Here is a 21,955-nt window from a genome sequence, read left to right as displayed (position 1 = left end):
GTGGAATGGGCTCATCATCCTTGTTGTGGAACTATTTGCTCCAGCCTAAGGAAATTGCCCGGCGTGCTGTGGTCTAGCGTGTTCTGGTCCATGGGGTCAGGAAGAGTCAGACACAACTAAACCACTAAACAACAACAAAGAAACTGCTGAGGAACCTGATGGATCGAGAGAGATTTGGGGCGAGCACACATTGGTGAATTCTTTTGTCCCATCAGAGTTCAAGGACAGTTGGCCTAGAAAGGCCTCAGTTGATGATCCCGTTGGACTCACAGAGGTGGTTGTTTATGATTCATCACTGTTAGTTAATAAACCATTGTTGTTGCTTCTCTTTGGGGGTAGGACAAGGGAACTGCCTTCAGTCAAACAGGAACCCAGTCACAAGGCCCCTTCCAACTCATTTATTCTGTGATTCCATCATCCTGTACATTTAGATAGAACTAACTTCCTGTTTGAAACGGAAGCTGCCCCAATGATTGCTGGAAGCTTTTGTTTCAAACAGGAAGTTAGGTCTATCCAAGGCATGAAGCCTGCCTACTGGGTCTTCTCTCCAAGTGAACACAACTTAGGTGTCTGCAAGGTCCTGCAAGGTCCCTGCATTGTGGAATTTGTGGTGCCTATGCACACTCCTAGTTCTTGCTCGGGGAAAAAGAAGATTCTGTATCCCTATTTTTGGCATATATACCTAGTTAATAAAAATTCATTAAAGAGTAACCAAAAGAAGAAAAGGTAATTTGAAAAAAGCAGTAGGCTTCCTTGAAACAATTGAAATAAAAAATAGTCCCAGAACAATGAGTTAGACCAACTGTTCTTGACCTTCCATAACTTTTGCCCTAACAATCACTCAAAAGAAATCTGGGTCTCCCAAGAAGAAAATGTTTATTTTTCTGGAAAAGATACTTATATAAATGGTATTGCATTTATTGTTTGCAGTGGCCAGAATCGTATTGGGCGTTTAAAGCAGCATGACACAAATGGCACAATTTTTGAAGCAAATTGCCTCCAGCTAAGATATTTATTTATTTATTTATTTATTGGACTTATATACCGCCCCATAGCGCTACAAGCACTCTCCGGGCGGTTTACAATTTTTAATTATACAGGCTACACATTGCCCCCCCAGCAAGCTGGGTACTCATTTTACCGACCTCGGAAGGATGGAAGGCTGAGTCAACCTTGAGCCGGCTACCTGGGATTTGAACCCCAGGTCGTGAGCACAGTTTTAGCTGCAGTACAGCGTTTTAACCACTGCGCCATGCTTATCTGCATAAGCATAATCTGTTACATGCTGAGTTGCACAATTCAGTATGCCTCTTAACTTGTGGCAGTTGGCTTCCCTGTTACACCATTTGTAAGTATGGGAATAACTTAACAGGATTTGACCAGATAGGTTTTAAGTATATAACTGCCTTAGATTATTCCTAGGACCCTTTATCCTGGGATAGATAACTCATTCACAAATTAAGAGAATAATGACATTGGAAGGGGCCTATAAGGCCATCAAGTCCAACCTCTTTCTCAGTGTAGGAAACCAAATCAAAGTATATATGGCAGATGATTGTCTAGTTTTTTTCCCTGAATGTCTCCAGTGTTGGAGCACTTGCCACCTCTGTAGGTAAAAGGTTCCATTGTGCTACTGCTCTAAGAGTTAGGAGGTTTTTCCTGATATTCAACTGAAATCTGGCTTTCTGAGATTCAAGCTCATTATGACATGTCCTGCACTCTGGAATGATCAAGAACAGATCTTGCTCATCCTCTGTATAACAATCTCTCACGTATTTGAAAAGTTCTATCATCTCTCTCCTCAGTCTTCTTTTCTCAAAGCTAAACACACCCAGCTCTTTCAGTCTTTCCTCAAAGGACCCGGTTTCCAGTCCCATGATCATTTTTATTTCCCTCCCCTGAACTTGTTCCAGTTTGTTAGCATCCTTCTGAAAATGCACTTTTGAATGCTGGACATAGTAGTTAGGATGAGGCTTAACCAGTGCCGAACAGAGGGAAACTAATAACTTCATTACCTACCTTGAGCATTTTTAATGGAAAGGTAGGTTATATTTTAAAAAAAGTAAATAACTTCAAGGGATTTGGCGACTCTATACTTCTGTTAATGCACCCTCAAATAGCATTTTTCATTTTTGAAATATGAGCCAACAGTCAGCACACTGTTGGCTCATATTTAGCTTGCGATCTGCAACAATTCTAAGGTCCTTCTCACTCATGTATTACTGAGTCAAGTATCCCCCATCTTGCAACTGTGCATGTCCCCCCCCCCCACCAGATGGGCACAGGGAGGCTTCATCCAGCAAAAGTCAGCACAAAGACAGCTGGCAGTGATGGTTGTGTGAGGGGTGAGAAATAGGGAGCACTGTTGACTGAAATGATGACAAGAAACTAAGCTCGCAGGCAGGAAGCAAGGGCAGATGGCAAGTGACTAGCACACTATTCACTGAGTTGCTGTTTTTGTTCAAAGCAATTATGGGGGCTTATGATGTAATGGGGTAGACCATTGTGATGTCACAGAGGTGGGGCAGGCAAGGTTGGTCAGGAGGTCAAAATTACTTCTGTGTCAGTTGATTATGGAAATAGGCACAAGGGGCTATAAATGTATAGAGGAAAAAGTGGAATGTTAGACAAAATCTGTTTTTTACAAAGGCCTTGATCCTTAATAAAGCATATTTTGTTTGAATTAAACATTATGAGGACAAAGGCAGACCTTCTTCTGAAGGTATGAGACATGGGTCAGCTGCTGTTAGCCATCAATAGCATTCTAGAAAGTGCTGCTAAGATAAAGAGTCTTTATTTAATATTAGGAGGGAATGTTTGTGTTATTATACACTGAGATTGAAAATCTCATTTGCTTCCAAACCCCAGGGGAAGTGAAGGAATTTGAAGGGCTCATAAAGACAAATGTAATAGGATTAATAAGAAAAGAGCCTTTTAAAAAAGGCATTGCAGAACACATTTTGTGCTAAAACTTTAAGCATTGGTGAAGGATGAAATGCCAAGACAGATCATGCTAGTGTGCATGGCTGCTGCTCTTCCCAGGAAGCTTTGACATGGTCGTTTCTTGATAGATCCTGTGAGAAAAAGGCCACAGGAGAGAGGTGGTTTTATGCTTACAGTGATCTAAAAGAAAGCTCAGTTGTCATGTAATGGCCTGTGAAATCTGCTATTGGTGTCTACCTGCCTCAGACTGAAATATTTTTGTGGCTGATTATTTTCATTTATTATTTATTTATTTGATTTTTACCCCGCCCCTCTAGACCTCAGGATTCACAAGAGGATGGTGCAGAATTTGACCCATCCAGATGCCTCTAAAAAGACCTTAAAATACTCTTTAATAGTAACTTTTGAAAACAATTAGAAAATGTTAGTTATTACACAGATACAGTACCTTTGATCCTATTCATCACATTACTTTTGAAATGTAACATTCTCACACAATTTTAGTAATGTATTACTTTCAGATTTTGGCTGTGTTGAACTGGGCTTAAGCTATTGTATTTGTTCTGAATTTCTTTCCTTATATTATTTTCTGACCTCTAGAAGACAGAAGGCAAGTTGATTATTACTTGATTTGGGAATGTCTGTCTCTGTAAGAAAACCTGAAGGTTTTTCTTTTCTTTATTTTTAAACAACTTTATTTTGCCACAATAGAGAAGTTCCTATAATGACCACATAGATGATGGAAGCCAACTGTTGTGCTGATTTTACTCATTGATAATATCATATGTTCAATGGGACACCCTTTTACTTGACAAGGTTTATTCTAGCCGTGTTATTGTTATATCTTATTTTTACTCAGTGAGTTTAAGGCAAAGTACATAATAGTTCTCTCCCCACTTCTTCTTCTTCTTGATGACACGTCACACAGACACATGCGCACACATACACTAGCTGGCCACTGTGGAATAGCGATGCAGAAATTTATCCCTATTCCACAGGGATAAATGAATTCCACCTGCATTTTCTTTCTATTCTTGTTTTATATCAGATTTGTAAGACTTCGTCTTTACTTTTTTAGCATGTCAATTCATGCTTATTTTAATGCATATTTTCTTAATGTATGTACGTTTCCCTTTTTTCTTATTGTATGTACTTTCACATTGACCTGAGCATGTTTGTGCACATTTTTCAGTATCACAAATGTGCACATTTATCTGCATGTAATTTTGAACTCAAAGTTCTGCTTTGGGAAAGCTTGCCTAAACTTGCCATAGAGCTGGCCTAGTCTATTCTAACATAAAGAAAAGACAGAATAAAAATTCGCTCTTGTTCTTTCGGTCTTTGCTTTGCAAAACAGAATCTTTCCATGCATTAAAACTAGGGCAGACGGAAGAGATCAAAATCTTCTTGCAATTCAACTCTGTTTTCCAACTTGCTTCTACTACAGTTTGATCGATGGATGAGAAAACTTTCTACAGAATGTAAACTTTCTTCCCCTATGTTGGCATGAAACTTTGGCACATGAATGCTGAGTGTCTATATTCAGCAATACAATGGACAGGTGAATGCTACAGAAACCACTTAGTACATTGGAGAGCTGGGCCTTGGGACGTTGAAATTAACCAGCTGTGAAATAGAAAAATGAAATAAGTATTTTCCCAAAGTACCTTCTTGTTCTTCTTTTTAATCTGCCACATCTTTTATTCTTTCTCTCATTCCTGCACATGCTAAAAGATAGGAAGTGTCTATCATCTAAACAATGCATCATACATTATCTGTCATTACACTGATCGTTATTTCATGCAGTGATATCTGAGTAAGTTTCTCCATCATATTTTTTCCTGTTTCTTTCTTTAGAAGGTTGCATCCCATCATTCAGATAGATGATTTTCAAGGAGATTTATAACCTCAGCACATTTATACAAAACCTAGCAAGCTTTGGTAGCTCTTAGACCAAAGAGAGGGAAGCATTTTTGGCCCAAAAGCTAAATTATACTTCAGATAATTTCTCAGGTATAGCATTCAAGTCGCAGGCAGCATGAAAAGCCTCTTGACCTTATGCAATGGGGAAAACCTGTACAAGATCTGGAAAACTTTGAAACGATGCTGTCACAGAAAAAGATGTATCCATCTAAGGGGATTTGCTAAAGCAGTGGTCCCCAACCTTGGGGCTCCAGATGTTCTTGGACTTCAATTCCCAGAAATCCTGGCCAGCAGAGGTGGTGGTGAAGGCTTCTGGGAGTTGTAGTCCAAGAACATCTGGAGGCCCAAGGTTGAGGACCACTGTGCTAAAGGACCTAACATTTTCCACCTCTGCCTTTTTTTCTGAAACCCAATAATGTTTTCCTTTAGCTCCAGAGTCTGAGCAATTGATTAATTGCCTGTAAAAACTGAGTATTTTTCCTTGTTCTGAAAAAGGAAGCAAATTCCATGCTGCTGGTCCTTCGGTAACCAATGGATGTGTCAAACCTTTCTTCACATGGTCTTCTTTCTCAGAGTCAGGAAGTACAAGAGTAGAAGCTTCTAGTCTGGCCTTTTGCATTGACCAGAGGGCCCTTTGGTCAATGCAAAAGGCCAGACTGTACATTTATTCTACTTTGCAATCTCAGGGTTGTTGTTGGTGATAATAACAATAATCACTACCATCATATTTCAAGAAACGGTTTAAAGTCTATCTTAGGTCTACGGATGTGATGTGTACTCAAAGTTTTCTCAATTTAAACAGGTATCTTGACATATTTAGACACTCCAGTTAAGGAAAGTGCTCAGCACAGTGAGATGCTATTCTTTCCTGCACAATAGCAAAAAGGACATTTTGAGAAGAAAGCTTTATTCACATTATAATTTGCAAAACAGAGATCCCTTGAGAATTTTAGGTTCCTTGACATGTATACGGCAATGCACACGTTTCTTTGGCATTGCATTCACACAGGAGAATTAGGAATACTTCTTCCATGGCTTCACCCCAAACATTGAAACATTCCAGAGGTAGTGTGATGATGATATGTTGTGGATGATTTTTTTCTTTGATTCTTCAACAGGCCTCCCTGCCATCATCTTGCATTTCCATTCTATGTGCCTCTATATAATCTCTGTCAAATTTATGCATCAAACATATAATGACAGTTCATGTCAAATTTGGAGGTGTCACTGTCCCTGGATTTGTTTTTCTTGCTTTTATCTAGGACAAATTAAACTAGAGCAGCCATGGCAGTGAAATTTTAAAAGCTGACATATTTGTTCTACATTTAAAAAATCAGAACAAAGATTTGCATCATGTGTGATACTAATCTGTCCTATTAACATGTAACAGAATCAAATTACTGTATACTCTAAGGGAAGCTTCTATAGCCTATATTTTTCATTTTTTCCTCTTCTCCAACTTGTAATATATTAAAGATACTGAAAATAAAACCTTGCTGGAATGTAACTTGTGGTTTATGTCTCTGGTGTTACACAAAATGACAACTGATGAGATGGCAGCAACTGCTGGTGCGACCAACAACAACTGCTAAGGAATTATCAGGGAATCAGGATGTTTGCAACTTCTGTTAACCTTTATGAAGTATTAGTGCAGGTAAGATTATCCGTCAAGAGTCAGGGGCTATTGAACTCAATGCTACATGTACTTGGTTTTTAAGAAGCCTCATTTGAAATTATCTTTGTCTTTAGAATGGCCTGTGAACAATAGAGAGTCTGCTATCCTTCTAGGACGAATGAGATTAAAATGATGTGAATATTGTGTTGGATCTATACTTAATTGTCCACATGCAGAATTATTCTGTCACATACAGTATGGAGCACTGTTTGTGACAATGTAAGAGCCTTGGAACAAGCAGAGCAGGAGTAGAAAACATCCTGGCAGTACTGCTATTCCACTGCTTGAGAATTTAGATTGAGGCAGACATTTATTTCAGTTCAGTTTTGACCAGCATTTATTGAGTTCATATCTCCCAGGAGAACTGAACATAGTTTGTGATCAGAGCTTGGGATTTGATTCACACTTTTAGGAACATGTGTTTAATAAACTCTGCCACCCAGAGTAGACCTTTGGTCTAGATGGGCGTGGTAGAAATCTAATAAAATATAATAAAATGAATGTATATGTTACAGCAGTGGTCCCCAACCCTGGGCCTCCAGATGTTCTTGGACTTCAACTCCCAAAAATCCTAGCCAGCAGAGGTGATGGTGAAGGCTTCTGGGAGTTGTAGTTGAAGAACATCTGGAGGCCCAAGGTTGATGATCACTGTGTTACAGAACTAAATGTACACTAATATACTTCAGACAATGTTTTGGAGTGATTTAGATGCTTAAAAGATCCACACAAAGTTCAAGCACTAAGAATAAAACCATATAGAAATTTGTAATCTGATATTCACACAATGCACTTCAGGGTGGAGACATGAGAACATTTGCAAGCTTGAATTTTGCTTATGCAAACACTCAGATTTCTATTTGTATGAAGCATAGGCAAGATCTCAAGAGGCAGGCCAGTACTGGGTCTCACACAATCTCACATGTGGAACAGCAGTACCGCCAGGATTTTTTCTACTCCTGCTCTGCTGGTTCCAAGCCATCATTATCAAAGTATTTAACTGCTCATGGGAACATTTTCCACATTTCCATCTAGAACACTGCTCTGACTTCTGACTTTTATCTCAAATGGGACTTGAGAGGAAACTATTTTTCTGAGGGTTTTTTTTTTAATGTGTCAGGACCTCAACAAAACATTGTCACCCTTCCTCCACTTCTTCTTTTCTTTACTTGGTGTTTTAGTACTTTCTTGAAACCATCAGCCCTGTCATCTTCCCTCAGTGAATTCTCATAAGGGAAAAGAAAGCTATGGCTTCCTTCAGTGCTCACCACAAAGCTGCACTTTCGATGCTGTGCCCTTTCCTGTCAGATTTCTCTGCAGTATTCCTTATGAGGTGCCGTTGCTAGGTTTAAAGGCTTCAGGCATTAAAGGTGAAACAAGCAGTTTTTGAAACAGCTAAAATATAAACTGAATGGTAAATGGAGCATGAAGTAAAGATTAAAAAGAAACAGAAATGTCACTTGATTAAAGAAATCTTGCTGAAGTAATTGCATGCACTTTGGTTGATTAATAACTCAGATTTACATAAATATGCATAAATATGAATATGCATAGAAAAAATTGTTGCATAGAAGGAAAACATACTCTTGTGCTAGTCATTAGTGAAAATCACTAATATCAATAGAGCTTTCCCTTTAGAAAGCACCCAGAATTTCAGCCTTGCAGCCTGTTTAATAATCATAATTGCAGGCCATCAAGTTGATTCCAAGTTATGGTGACCATTTCCAGAGTTTTTAACATACAGAATATTGCAGAGGTTTGATTTTTTTTTTTTGTTAAATTTCTCTAGCTGTGCAGCAAAAGTGCAGAGATTCACAGAGCAGAAGAGCTTCAAGTTCCCCAGAGTATTCTCTACAGTGGTGCCTCGCAAGACGAAAGTAATTCGTTCCGCAAGTAGAGCTGTCTTGCGCAAATTTCTTCTTGCGAAAAGCAGCTTCCCATAGGCATGCATTGCAACTCATTCCTATGGGAACCTCGCAAGACAAAAATAATTCATTCGTCTTGCGAGGCATCGGCGTTGCGAAAAACATTCATCTTGCGAAGCATGGCCATAGAAGAAGCCGTCTTGCAAGGGCACCACAAAAACCATTTGCCTTGTGGGTTTTTCGTCCCACGAGGTTTCGCCTTGCGAGGCACCACTGTTTTTTTTTTCCCATTATCCGCAAGCACTTACCATCTCAGTCACTCATGATAACACTCTCCAACTTCCAATTTAAAGAGGAAGATGACCTGGGAAGTACCAATTTTAAAAGAGGAGAAAGAGAACACTTATTTTAAATATATTGCATGATTACATTTGCAAATATTTACCAAAAATGAAAATGAAATAGTAAGTTGTTCTGTTCATTCCCAGGTTTTGTCCAAAATTATTACTGATAAGGAGCTTTGGCTATGAACATTATCATAGTTCCCTTCCCCAAAGACAATATAATGCCCAACATGGTCATAGCTGGAGTCTAAGAACTGGTAGCCCAACAAAGATAAAGAGAGCAAATAGGATATTTAAATATTTGCCAAGCAGAAGGGTCCAAAACCTTCTTCCAAATTGGAATTGTCAGCATAACCCATTTTATCAAACAGAAACATTTAGATTGTTAGAACTGTAATTTATAACCCGTCTCCCTGATTTTCTTTATATGTTTTATTGAATTACATTTTGTTTTCTTCAAATGACTGCTCTTGGGGGTTTCTCATTAGAAGAGGCTGCTGCTGTTCCGACACTTATTCTTCCAGGAGGAAACTCTGTGTTAATATATCACCACCATCATCATATAAATTGTAAAATGAAAATGTTGTGTGTGTTTCTTCCCAGGGAAGAGAGATGTTGCATTTTCAGTCCAGATAAAACTTCTGTTTGGTCACTTGACACATTTCAATCCAGGCCAAGAAGAGCTCTCGTAGGTAAAATACCGAGAGGTGGCCTATAAGACTTTTCTGTTTGACTTTGGGATTGAGCGGCAAACTCTCCAAATAAGAAAGAAATTTGTTTGCTATACCCTAACAAAATGCCAATAAATTGTTGAACTATATTGTTCAGCATCCTGTCCGCGTACTGACATTCAAGCATAAATTAGTCCTTGTTATAACCTGGGTGAAAAAAAAACTAGTATTTTTCATGTTACAAATAATTGTTAAATGCCATTATGCTTTTTTACTTTTCAGAAGAGTGTTATAAATGTAAAGTGCTCTGGGGACATTGTTCAAACACCATATGCCTGACCTTGGCAATACAACTAGTGACTGCCAGAGTAATCGTAATATATACCCAAATGTCTGCAGAAGCATCTTTCCTCGTGCACCTGTCTGTGATGTAAAAAGCAGTCTTTTCTAATACATTGAGTATGCTACATTTTAACAAGAGAGCGTGTCTTTTCAGTTGTGGTGTCCTCCTCATGACACCAGCACTGACACTGGTTTAAAACTTTTTTTCCTGTTTGCCAGAAAACAGAAACCACATTGCCCCCCTCCCAACACACACAAGTTATGTACTCTATTTACTGACCTTGGAAGGATAGAAGGCTGAGTGAACCTCAAGCCAGCTACCTGAGATTGAACTCAGGTTATGAACAGAGTTTTGGTTGCAGTACTGCAGATTAATTTGCCATGCTGCACTCAAAACGTTTTAATGAAATATAGTTTCCCAACATAATGGAGACATAATGCTGACAGAGGGAAATTCTTGCTAAGAGGATTGTGCAAATGATGAAAGCAGTGCCACAAGAGGTTGTGCAATTGCTTGTGCAACTTCCTTCCTGATGCTTTGCAGAAGAAAAACTGGATTGTACTGACTCTGGAAATGTGCAAACACTAGCTCCCTAGGTCTTTCTCTAGCACAAAGACAAAGCTGGAAAGCAGTCAGTTCAGTGACAAAAGGAGTGACAAATCCACCCGCAGCATCCTTCCCTCCCCCACCCACATTTATCATTGGCCTCCTGCACTTTTACTGACACCAAAAAGAAGTACCTGGAAAGGAGCTGTTTCCAAATATACAAAGAATAAACCCTGTGCAAACAGATGATAAACAGCCATGTATGTGCATACAGCCTTTCTTGTTGTGCTGAATATTGTTCCTTGTCCTTTTACACTGAATGATTCACAGCCCTCCGTTTGCAAGGTCATCTTCATTTGAATCTGCTGGATTGCATTTTCAAGTGACGTGAGCATTTCTCCTGGCTTTATTGCTGTGATCAAAAGAATATGCCTGGGTGGACCTTGAAAAAACACTAGCCCTGTAACATTCAAAAGTTGCCCCTGCTGGGCTAGTAACTGCCAAGGTTACTAGCCCAAAAGTAGAGGTCCCCCTCTTCTTTTTAGTTTATTTATTTATACCTTATTCTCATTAACATCACATTCAGTTGCCAAGTAAGAGTGAGAAAGCAACCGGCTCCCGCACCTTTTCTTTCTAAAGCCAGTCACATCCTATCTTTGAGTCCGTTTTTCTAGGGACAAATAACAGGAGGTGACTATTTTCGTGATGCCCCACTTTGGAGCTTTCCTGGATTATCTGATTGGCCATTGCTGAGGTGTCACCTGGCATTAACAAAATGTTAACTTCACTGGTAGCTGACTGCTGTTCACCATGAGAAAATAATGCAATTGTAGCTGTTCTTAAAGTGTTCAAAAAGAACTCAGGATTAAGCGAGAGGAGATCATGGGAAATCTGTAATCAAACTGGTCTTTCAACCCTCCGTCCAGTGGGGCAGCCCCATTTTGATTTGGAGAGTCCATCTCTGTAGATTACTCTTTAAACATACAGGGGATACAATAATGTACCTTTTCCGCTGTCACAATTGATGTAGCCCCAAATTTGTCTGAGTTCTATAGAAGACATATAGCTACTTCCAATAGTGGTTGGTTCCCTTGCGTCTTATTTTTCCTCTCTTCTCCGGTAATCTCAATCATCAGAGCACTATATGGTATCATCTGGCTGATCACAGTCAATACACATATATGAATGCAGAACAGGCAATGAAATGGAGTAGGGAAACTCAAAAATGACTGCTCTTTCAACAGTATATTTCTGTGGGTGACACTGAATTTGGAAGGGGAAGCTGTTTTCTCGTATTCAATGTTTTTTTTTTTTTTGCACCTCATGTTTTACCTATCCTGGTTACAAAAGCATCTCTAAACTTTCATAAATTCTTCAAAAACGAACTGAACCTAAATTCTCTCTCTTGTGCAGTAACTTGCTTCCAACTGGCACAACCATTTCCACTATGGAAGCGTGCCTGCTGTGTAGCTGCTAAAGATGACAGTCCTCTCAGAAAAAAAGAGGTAGTGCTCCAAACTTGCAGGATGGGACCTGCCATTAGCTATAACGAGTGGGTTGCCTCGGGAGGCGCAATGCTTTATATGGTGGCAGAGTCTCTCCATCACCCACTCACTCACCACCGTTGGGTCTCCTGCCACACATGCTGTCCTCTACTTCAACCTCTCAGGAACGCCTGTGGGGGAGGAGGAAGGATGAGGAGGGAAGGACAGGCATGGTAACGGCAGGGGTAGCAGTGGTGGCGGGTTATTTTGAATCATTGCTGGCTGCCTGGTCACATCCAGAGCCTGACTGTTTACCTAATGCCTGGCACAGACCGTAGGCCTTGCTCTGAAAGTGACAAGGTAGCCATTGGAGATTCTAAACAATCTGCCACTGTTGCTTTGCTGTTGTTGTTGCTGCCACTGTCATCTTCTTATTCCTCCCCTCCCTCTCTATGTATTCCTACGCAGTACGGTAGGCAGCTTGAGGAACAGGTGATGAGGAGGAGTGATTGCAATATGCTACTCTTCCGACCTCAGATATTGGCAGACCCTACACTAACACAACTAGCTAGGCACTGTACCTATGGCTCAGTCCACAGAAACTCAAAGCAGATTGCTGAGCATTGAGCTATCAAAGCCCTGTGCTTGGATGGACAAATCTCTCCATTTTTGCAAATTCTAATTAAAAAGAAACTCAATCGTCACCATCCCTAACTGCAGTGCATCTTCTGTAATGCTCCAGATAACTAGTGGGAACAGGAACGAACATATTTTGAAACATAGGAAATCAGGGATGTACAGTGTCTTTGGGCAAATGTGTCAGTGCAGACCAAATCAGAGTTATTTGTACAGTCTGGTATTTCATATAGGGAGGAGGAGATAGCCCTTGGTCGTCCCCGGGACAGAGTGACAGCCCATAGGGATACTTCATGTTCAGCCTGGGATTCTTGAGGTTAAAAATGGGGGAAGCAGTGTTCCATGGGGAATGATAAACTGAAACTTACAGAAGCAGCAGGAGACTGAACTTGTGCCAAAAGAGAGGAGGACTGACAGTTATAAAGCCCTCCTGGACACTGACCTTGAGGCACGAGGGAGGGTCCTTCAGAAAGGTTGCCAGGCTGGAGCAGTCACAGTCTACATTTTGTTTTTCGCTGAGGTACAAAATGAGGAATTTCCCTCAGTGTAGCATACTGAGGGAAGACTTAGCTATTTTTTTTGTCTTCTTTTTAAAAACTTAGTAACTAACTTTAGCATATGGCAGTGTACATGTGCAGATGAATGTCTACATTCTTGTGGTCAGGACAGATCTTCACTTTAAGATGTTAGGGTCTGTCTCCCTGGCACTCTTTTTTTCTCTCTCTCTCTCTCCCTCTTTTCTTCTCTTTGGCTCTTTCAGTGATGCAACTGCCAGTGTTAATCATAGCTGTGTCCTGCTCCTCTTTTTCTTGTTGGAGGTGGACAACTAATTATGTGAGAAATATATCTGACAGCATTGTGTAACACCTTTCCTACAGGCCATAGCTGTTTTCCCTTCCTGTTCATGGAAATGTGCTTTTTAATAGACACCCAAAAACATACAAATACTGCCATGGACATGGGGAAGAGTCTGGTAGCAGTAGAGTAGGACTGTCTTATCTGCTGGAACAGCATCTGTTGATTCACTTGTCCACCATCTAAAAATATTAAAAGAAAAATCCCAATACATGGTGACATTACCAGAAGTGGCCATTAGAGGAAGACATAGACCATGCTATGCATAGTATTTGTTATTAAAATAGTGTTATTCATTTTTCATCATCCACATGGGAGGCTTGGAATTGTTTCCCCGTTGATATGGGGGTCCCATTGTATATCCAAAAGGGGACAGGAAAGGCTGGGCCCTAATCTATGTGCCTTTATCTGGCCAGGGACAGGATTAGCGAGCAGAGCTCATAGCCACTGGAAATTAATAATTTTAATATTCATATTAATTAATAATTTCCAGTCTTCCCTGCTGAGAGAAACAATGAGACTGATGTTTGAAATGTTGGTAGCTACACAAGAAATAACTCTAGGGAAGAGGAAATCATAAAGCAATGGAGTGGAGAATTTGATGCGAGAATAAAGAGGGTAGTGAAATTATCAATGATTACTGGTCAGTGGGCTATATGTTATGTATCGTATGGTATGTGAACACATCCCAGCTTGGTGGCAGCAAAATTACATTGAACTAAAAACAGCTCAGGATCTACCATTGATCCCAGTAAAAAGGACTGGTGTAGATAACATCTTGAAGTGGGTAGTAACAGTGGTAATAGCTGTATTCTCCTTAACCAGAAATGAACTAGACTACATGTATTGATGTTGGGAAAGTGTGAAGGCAGGAGAAGAAGGGGAAGACAGAGGATGAGATGGTTGGACAGTGTCATCAAAGCTCCCAACATGAATCTGGCCCAACTCCGGGAGGCAGTGGAAGACAGGAGGGCCTGGCATGCTCTGGTCCATGGGGTCACGAAGAGTCGGACACGACTGAACGACTAAACAACAACAAAAAATTAGAGTTTGTTAGCAACTTGAGCTTTTTACATAGGTTCATTTATTAGTTGTTGCAGATCAACATTCATGCATCGGTTAGCTTGTAAAACAGCTGCAAAGTGGTTAAGCATACCAAAGTTAAATGCATGCCCACATGAGCCTGAAACAATTCAAGGTTTTGAAAAGGAAACAATGAAAAGCATTAACTGGGCCCCAATTTTGCAACCTGGGTTTAGTATAGAACTTGCTTCTCAGCATCCTCCATATCTATCATATTCTCCCTGTTGGGACAGATGGAGCTCAGTGATAAACCCTCCGCCCTCATTTGCACAAGGACGATCCCATGTACAGCCCTTAATACTTCCAGCAAGGACTAGGTAATACTTCTGTCTAAAAACCTGGAAAGCTAGCTACCACTCGATGTACTCAAGATTAAATGAGCTGGACCAATAGACCTGCCTGAGGACAGCTGTTCCCCATTCTTTCCTGTTGATGAATGCCACCGCTTTTCATTGTACCTTCATCTTTCCATCCTGTCATCTCTTTTTCAGTTCCCTACAATTGGCATGTGATGCAGTCACTGTTGTCTCTCCTTAGTCAATTAAGATATCATGTTTCATGGCTCTGTTATGCCCCTCCTTTCCCCTTCTCATTCAATATTACTTTTTTTTCAGCCCCATCTTGGCAACTGCACTTGCATCAAATTGCGGGATAATTTGTTTTTCTAATTTCCAAGCTTTGATCTCCCGGTAACCAGGGGGTCGGTTATTCAGGCACCCAGTGCCAGCGATCTGGGGATGCACATAGAGATTTGTGCTGTGCGAGGAAATAGTTCATTAGACTTGTATTCCATGAAGACACTTTCACTCCTTAACGCCTATGATTTTAATTAAAACCTGGAAAGGGAAGAATCCTCTGGCTGTATTAATGCTTTCATTTCCATTAGGACAGCCAAGTTTATAAACATGGGCAGAGTTTATAAATTAGACTTGGTACGAATAGTAACTGCTGAGAGCAGCACGCAGCTCGAGTGGAGCTGGTCCCATCTGCCTCTTTCTATCATTCCCTCTAGCTTTCTCTGCACTCTTTGCCCAACTGAGCCTACCTGAAGACACTCAAGGGTAATTGCTGTGCTTAGGTTCTCACTTGACATTGAATATGGAGAAACTATAGCCTAGTGGTATAACTTTTGCCTGCATGTTATTCCATGTTCATCCGGGATGTAGCCAATTAAAAATGGTACAGAGGTTAGGAAGTGCCACAGACATCTTGCAATCCTGGAGATTTCTTACTAGTCACAATGGACGGGAAAAGAGTCTGACTTCCTATAGACCCCAAGGGGATCACAAAGTGTTTTCACAGGGGTCGGGATGTGTTGTATATGTGTTGTAGCCCTTGTTAAATAATTAACAATGCTAAATAATTAACAAGGGCTACAACACGTATGAGCTGCTTTTTCCTAGAACACCTGTTCCTCCGCTATGTGAAGAGATGTGGGTCTTCCTCAACCTTTTGGAGCAGGATATTAAAGTTATTGTATATGTGAATGTATGGGGGAGAAAGAAGCCTCTATTTTCTGAGAAGGGATGACTTTACCCCATTAAAAATGCCTTTGGCGGTGTGCAGTCGCAGGTTACCTGGCTATTAAAAAAGGAAGTCATGACTCAAAAAAAGTTGGGAGTCACTGCTGTTGAATGTTCTATACAGTGGACCCTTGACTTACAGACGGCTTGACTTACAGACTTTTTGAGTTACAGACTTCTCTGGCCGCAAAATTTAGGTTTGACTTGCAGACTGAGATTTGACTTACAGACCAGAAAAAAACCAAAATGGAACAAAAACGGCCTGTTACGGGATTAATCGGTTTTCAATGCACTGTAAGTCAATGGAGACTTGGCTTACAGACTTTTTGACTTGAGAACCGCCTTCCAATACGTATTAAGTTCTCAAGTCAAGACCCCACTGTAATCTTATTCTCTTTAAGGAAGAAGTCCACATTGCTTGGAGAATGGTTTTCTAATGTCCATGTGTGTTTCACTTTGGTCTGTTCACTTGTTTATTGAAATTTATGCAGCATTGTATTTAAAACAAAGTATATCACATCACACTCAGGAATGCTTGAGACAGTAGGACATAACTCTCAGACCCATGTCTCTCCACAAAGTGGAGGGACTGGTATTCTAGGAAAAAGCAGATCACTAGGGGAAGTGAACTGTATGCTGCTATGTAGACTCCACGCTCCTGAACCACTCCTGAACTGGGGAGAGGCTGTGGTGACAGCTACCTACTTGTGGAGCAGCTCCAAGTAAAGTTACCCAATAAAATTTGAACAGAATTTGCTGCACTCTTCTGATGTAATTGCTGCAAAGTCTTATACTTTTTCTATTTATTTGCAGTTTTATTTTAAGTGTTAAATCTGATCATAAATTTCCTAGCATTGGTACGGAAGCACTTGGCTTGGGTAAGATATATTCAATGTTGTGATAGTTCTTGGTTGCCAGATAGTGAGATTTTACAGACCTGGACCAAATGTACGTGCCTGGCCAAATTCCAGAAGAGAAGAATGTAAAGCTAGCATGACTGGAATATAAATATATTGGATTTGCAGTTCCATACAAAAATATCCATTAAATTTACAGTTTCCAAGACTGCCAATGGAATGGAACCCATCTTGCCTCATAAATCCGTATATCTGTAATGTTTGCAATCCATTTCAGAGAGAGAAAATCTTCACAAAAGCATTCATACGTTTAAAAATGGTCCCAACTATACATGTATACATTTAAATAATGTGCATTAACATAAATGCAGACAACACTGTGTACTCTATAAAAATGCTGGGAAAAATGCATCCATTTCCACTTGGGGTAAGGATAGAGAATTTGGCAACAGGAATGGAATGAGAACATCAGTGGAATAATGAAAACAGAACGAAAGATTTGTAGCACCTTCACGATGAACAGGTTTATTTCAGTATGAGTTGAATGGCAATCCACTTCTTCAGGTTGTTGTTGCTTAGTTGTGCCCGACTCTTCGTGACCCCAACTTCTTCAGGTACATGGTGCTTAATTATCAGGCCACAGATTGATACAGATGGGCTGGATAGTAATAGGGTGGGGACCAAGTGGGATGAAAAAAGAGAGTGACAATTACATTAGTAATGGGCTTTTAAAATTACAATGCATCAATAATAATGAGTCAGAGTGCTGATTACCGAGATATTCTGTTATCAGTGCTCTAAAGTGAAGGGTAGGTGGTACCTCTTTTACATCTCTTAAGAAACCACAAACAAATTCCAGGGTTTTACTCCTACGACCTTCAATTGATAGATATGAACAATCAGACGGAGGCTGAGTTTTGAGAAGGAAGAGAACTTTTTAAATATGGCTTTATGAAAAGCTGTGGATGAATCCAGAATATAGAGAGAATGAATGAGTGAATGAATTGATGAATAGTAATATAAATAAAATAATGTTAAGTATTAATATGCTAATCTATATTAGCTATACTGTACTTATCATTGAAAATCATTACAGTTGGACCTTTTGAAACTTAACAAGTTAAGACTAACAGATTCTCACATCCCAAAAATAAGTTGGATTTTCCCCTTCATATGAGCAATTTCACAGAGTTCAGATTTCCCAAACGAGACTTTGGAACCTCCTCATAGATCCTTTTTAAAATAATGCTTTGGATATTCACTTGGCATGAGTACTGTACGTGAGTGTTATGTGCCATCAAGTTGATTCTGACGTACAGTGACCATAGGGTTTCCATGGTGTGCACAATATTTAAAAGATGGTTTTGCTCTTTCTACCCCCAGTGAGTTTTCTTGGCCAAGTGTGGATTTGGACAAAGGTCTTCTGAGTCTTAATCCAACACTCTAGATACTCTGCTCCACAGGCTATACTGACATTGTCTAGTGAGGCAAAGGGGGGAGGGTAGGATATTGGTCGTTCAAGCCCCCTCCCATTTTCAGCAGTTGGATATTTTTGACACAAAGTACCAAACCAAAGAAGAATAGAAATGGGAAGCACATCATCTGTCTCTGTCTCCTTGAGCAAAGCGGGGATGTTATTGAGATATCCTTCCAAGTAGCTTAAACAGGAACGTCTGGTGACAAAATGAAAACAAATGCAGGAGCCAGTGAGACGCACTGGAGGGGGGCTCCCATCTCTGTTACTGCCAGCTCTACTAGTGGGAGAGGCCTGCTGGTGCTCCCATCCCCCTTCCAAACAGCCAAGTCAGTGGGAGGCAGAGAAGGGCCTGGCATGTTGTTCTTGGTGATTTTTCAAACTCCTTTTGACATTGCTTAGCCCATTAGGGTCCATTATGTAGACTGTCTGAGAGAAGAGGGAGATGCTCTCCCTCTGTTAACTCTCAAAGGGCTCTGAGCTATATCACCACCACCAGCAAGCTGTAGTCCATTAATCACAGTTATGTGAGCACCTATCTCTCCCCCCCACACACACACTCTGCACAACATCATTTCGATTTATGTTATTTCTTGCCATCAGTATTTCAGGTTCAAGGAGAATTTATCTGTGACTTGAAAACTATATTTGAGAGTGTAATTCACAAGAGTACTGAGACAACAGTAGAACTGTGTGTGTGTGTGTGTGTGTGTGTGTACATGTATATGAATGAAAGCCTTGTACACACACACACACACAGAGCTCTCCCACTTACCTTGGAAAAGGCATTAATCTCTGCACCTTCTTTAAATTTTTAAAAGCACTTGGCTGGTTCGCTTCATTTTAAAACCACTACTATCCTGATTGATGGACATTGGGCATTAGTGTGTTAGCTTACATTAAGAACTCATGAGTTAGGAATACTGGTGAGAAAGGAAAACTAACACCCCCCCTCACCTTCCCTAGGGTGTCACAGAGCTTCTGTTCGAATCTTTTTAACCATTGATTTCCATGATGTCTGGGCTGCTATCATGCCATAAATCTCTGAGTCTGTTACCTAACAAGGGTAGCAACGTTCTCCAAGCTCAAGCTTCTAAATGAACTTCAGGCAGGGATTTGTAAAAAGCGGATTTACAGAGGAGACTTCAACAAGAAACAATCAAAAGAAAGAAAGAAAAAGCAAAAAATGAGAGGGATTGTGGCACTTTAAAGACTAACTGCTTTATTTTAATGTAAGCTTTCAGGGAACATGGTCCACTTCTTCAGACATATGAGTCAGAATGCAGGGACTTCATTCAAGACTCTAAGAGACAGTGGTGTTTGGTTGCATTTCACACCTCGTAATGATTTATGACCCTTGTTTGGTATTCAGCTCTTGGAAGTGTAAACATCCCCACATGAGAAAGAAAATTGAACAAAAGCAAAAAAAATAGTGTTGTAGAACTTTAAAGCCTAACTATAAGCAATAATATGATAACGTGTGGTAATATAGGGAATGCTAGACCTTGTTCTGAAAAGATGGCTCTGGTAGTTGTAAAGGAATATAACAGTAAATGACAGCACAATTATTACATATGGTAATGACTGAAGAACCTTGACTGATTTTTAATCCATTGATATGAGTTTCCGGCATGTATATATATTTTCTCTCAGTCATTTCCCTCTGGATTCTTATTCTGTAGTTTGGTTTCTCCAGAACAACAAATTTCATATTTTGTGAAGAGTGTTCTGATAATGTGAAGTGATTTGGGAAAGGTATTTGTGTATTGTGATTTCTTATGTCTAATTTATGTCCATTAATTATTTTGGGTAGAGATTGTCCTGTCTGTCCTATGTAGCGTGCAGAGGGCCACTGTTGGAAAAGATTAGGCAAGCACTCAAATTGATCACTGGCTCTGATTAAATCCAAGACGGCATGAAGTTATGGACTTCCCTCCCTGAACCAGGAACACCTTTATTTCGAGCCAAATAATAGGTGTGCCATGACTTGTTTGCATACTGCTGCATGGCATACCCTAGTGCACGAAGCCCCTGGAAATATACTTCTCTTTTAGAAAAAAACTTTTCTACCTTGTAAAAACACTCTCAGCTATGTTTTTTTTTTTTTTAAATAAAACAACAACATTTAACTTTCCTTTGGGAGCCTTCTCAGACATTGTAAGTTTTTTTCTCCCTTTCGCAACCAGGTACACTAAGAAATACACTCTTATCCAACCCTCCTGTTGGGCCATTAAGGGAAAGGATGTCAAAAGATTACCTGGTGACAGGATCTGCAACACAGAAAGAGGAAATGTACAATCCTTGGTGACACCAGATCCTGTTACCTCTTGGAGCTTTGATCTTCATGTTGTGTGCAAAAACAACCTAGTCAAAGGGGCTTTAAATAGTTCTCAGGGACAGATTACAAGGCTTAGCAGCCTCTACAAACCCAGGAGAGCAGGTGGTAGGGATTTAGCTTCCACAACAAGGCTTTGCAGTAACACTTTCTCCACAAGATGCCTCCTGTGGTGTCCTTGTGGAGTAAAAGCATGTCAGATGTAACCACAAGCCCAAGCCCCCTCCCTCCTTTTTAACTGTTGGGCATTCAGATATAACTAGAAATAAGTATTAAGTGCTACTTACTTGAAGTCTGAGTCAAAAGCAGAGCTGGGGAAAGTTACTCTCTTTTTTTGTGTGACTATACCTCTGCAGCCGTGGAAATGATACATATTAGTGCCACATACACATTTTGTAGTGCTTCTTCTGTTCCTCAGAGGAGATCTCATAAACGTTTCTCCTAAAGGAGATCCCAGGAAAGCAGCAGCTCCTGTTGTCCTGGGTGTGTGTAGGGGTGTGTGGGTGTGTTTTGGCCCCATTTTAGAGGCCAGAATCTTATTTAGTCATGTTATCCTGTTAAGGACCAGTGTGTGTGTGTGTGTGTGTGTGTGTGTATTTTACCTCAGAAAAAATATATATGATTTATGTTCATAAATCATAAACATGATTTTTGAGGTATGGTCCCCCCTATAATCCGTCCTGGTCCACTAGCAACCCGGACTTGATGTACCATCTCTTTCACACACACGTCATGAATTGAAGCTCATACAGTCTCTAGGGACATGAAGGGAAAATTTCTATTTCAACTCTAAAATTATGTTTTCAGGGTTTCAGGCATTGGACAAAATTCCAATGCTTAGTGTAGTGAACTGCACTACAGTAGGACCTTTGAATCAACGGCAATCTGATAAGTCAATTCCATGAATCCCGTTAGTTCAAATAGGCCAATTTTAATAGTTGTCTAGTGTCTTACTAGTAAATTCCAGTTGTAGTACACCGATTTGAATAAATGGAGCTTCTATAAGACTTGACTCACTAAATCCCCATTTATTTATTTAAAATGTTTTCACTCTGCTTTTCTCCTTAAAAGACCCAAGGAAGCTTACAACATTAAAAGGCAATATTAAAGATAACAATGAGTGTACAAATACTAAAAAGGATCAAACAAATACCACACTAAAAGACAGTAAACAAAAGCAACACCAAAAGCATTTAAAGTATGTTTCCCCCATACATCCTTGTATGTTAAGTACATCAATCCTGTTTTATAAATGTTGTTCGGTGCTTTATGATTGTGCATTTGGGTAAAAGTGATACTGCTGCATTGGCAAGGGGATGGATGGGATGACCTTTGTCTCCTTTCTAACTCTACAATTCCATAATTTGAAGAGGAGAGGAGGAGGTTCTCATCCCAGTACAG

General features: G+C 40.1%; 2 long non-coding RNA genes across 2 annotated transcripts in view; both read right to left on the bottom strand.

Moving 5' to 3' along the window:
• Positions 1-21,955, bottom strand: part of LOC144588030 (uncharacterized) — a 335,763-nt gene that overhangs the window by 50,227 nt on the left and 263,581 nt on the right. The window lies entirely within an intron of this gene.
• On the bottom strand, positions 7,698-20,776 carry LOC110074009 (uncharacterized). The gene is made up of 2 exons (XR_013543335.1): positions 20,477-20,776; positions 7,698-17,403 (listed from the first exon to the last, which is right to left on the bottom strand). It is a non-coding gene; the product is annotated as an uncharacterized LOC110074009 (long non-coding RNA).

This window comes from Pogona vitticeps, chromosome 3 (genome assembly GCF_051106095.1).
Source record: "Pogona vitticeps strain Pit_001003342236 chromosome 3, PviZW2.1, whole genome shotgun sequence".
NCBI classification, from domain to species: Eukaryota; Metazoa; Chordata; class Lepidosauria; order Squamata; family Agamidae; genus Pogona; species Pogona vitticeps.
The sequence above is the reverse complement of the archived record's forward strand: the minus strand, read 5'-3'. Positions and strand labels throughout refer to the sequence as shown.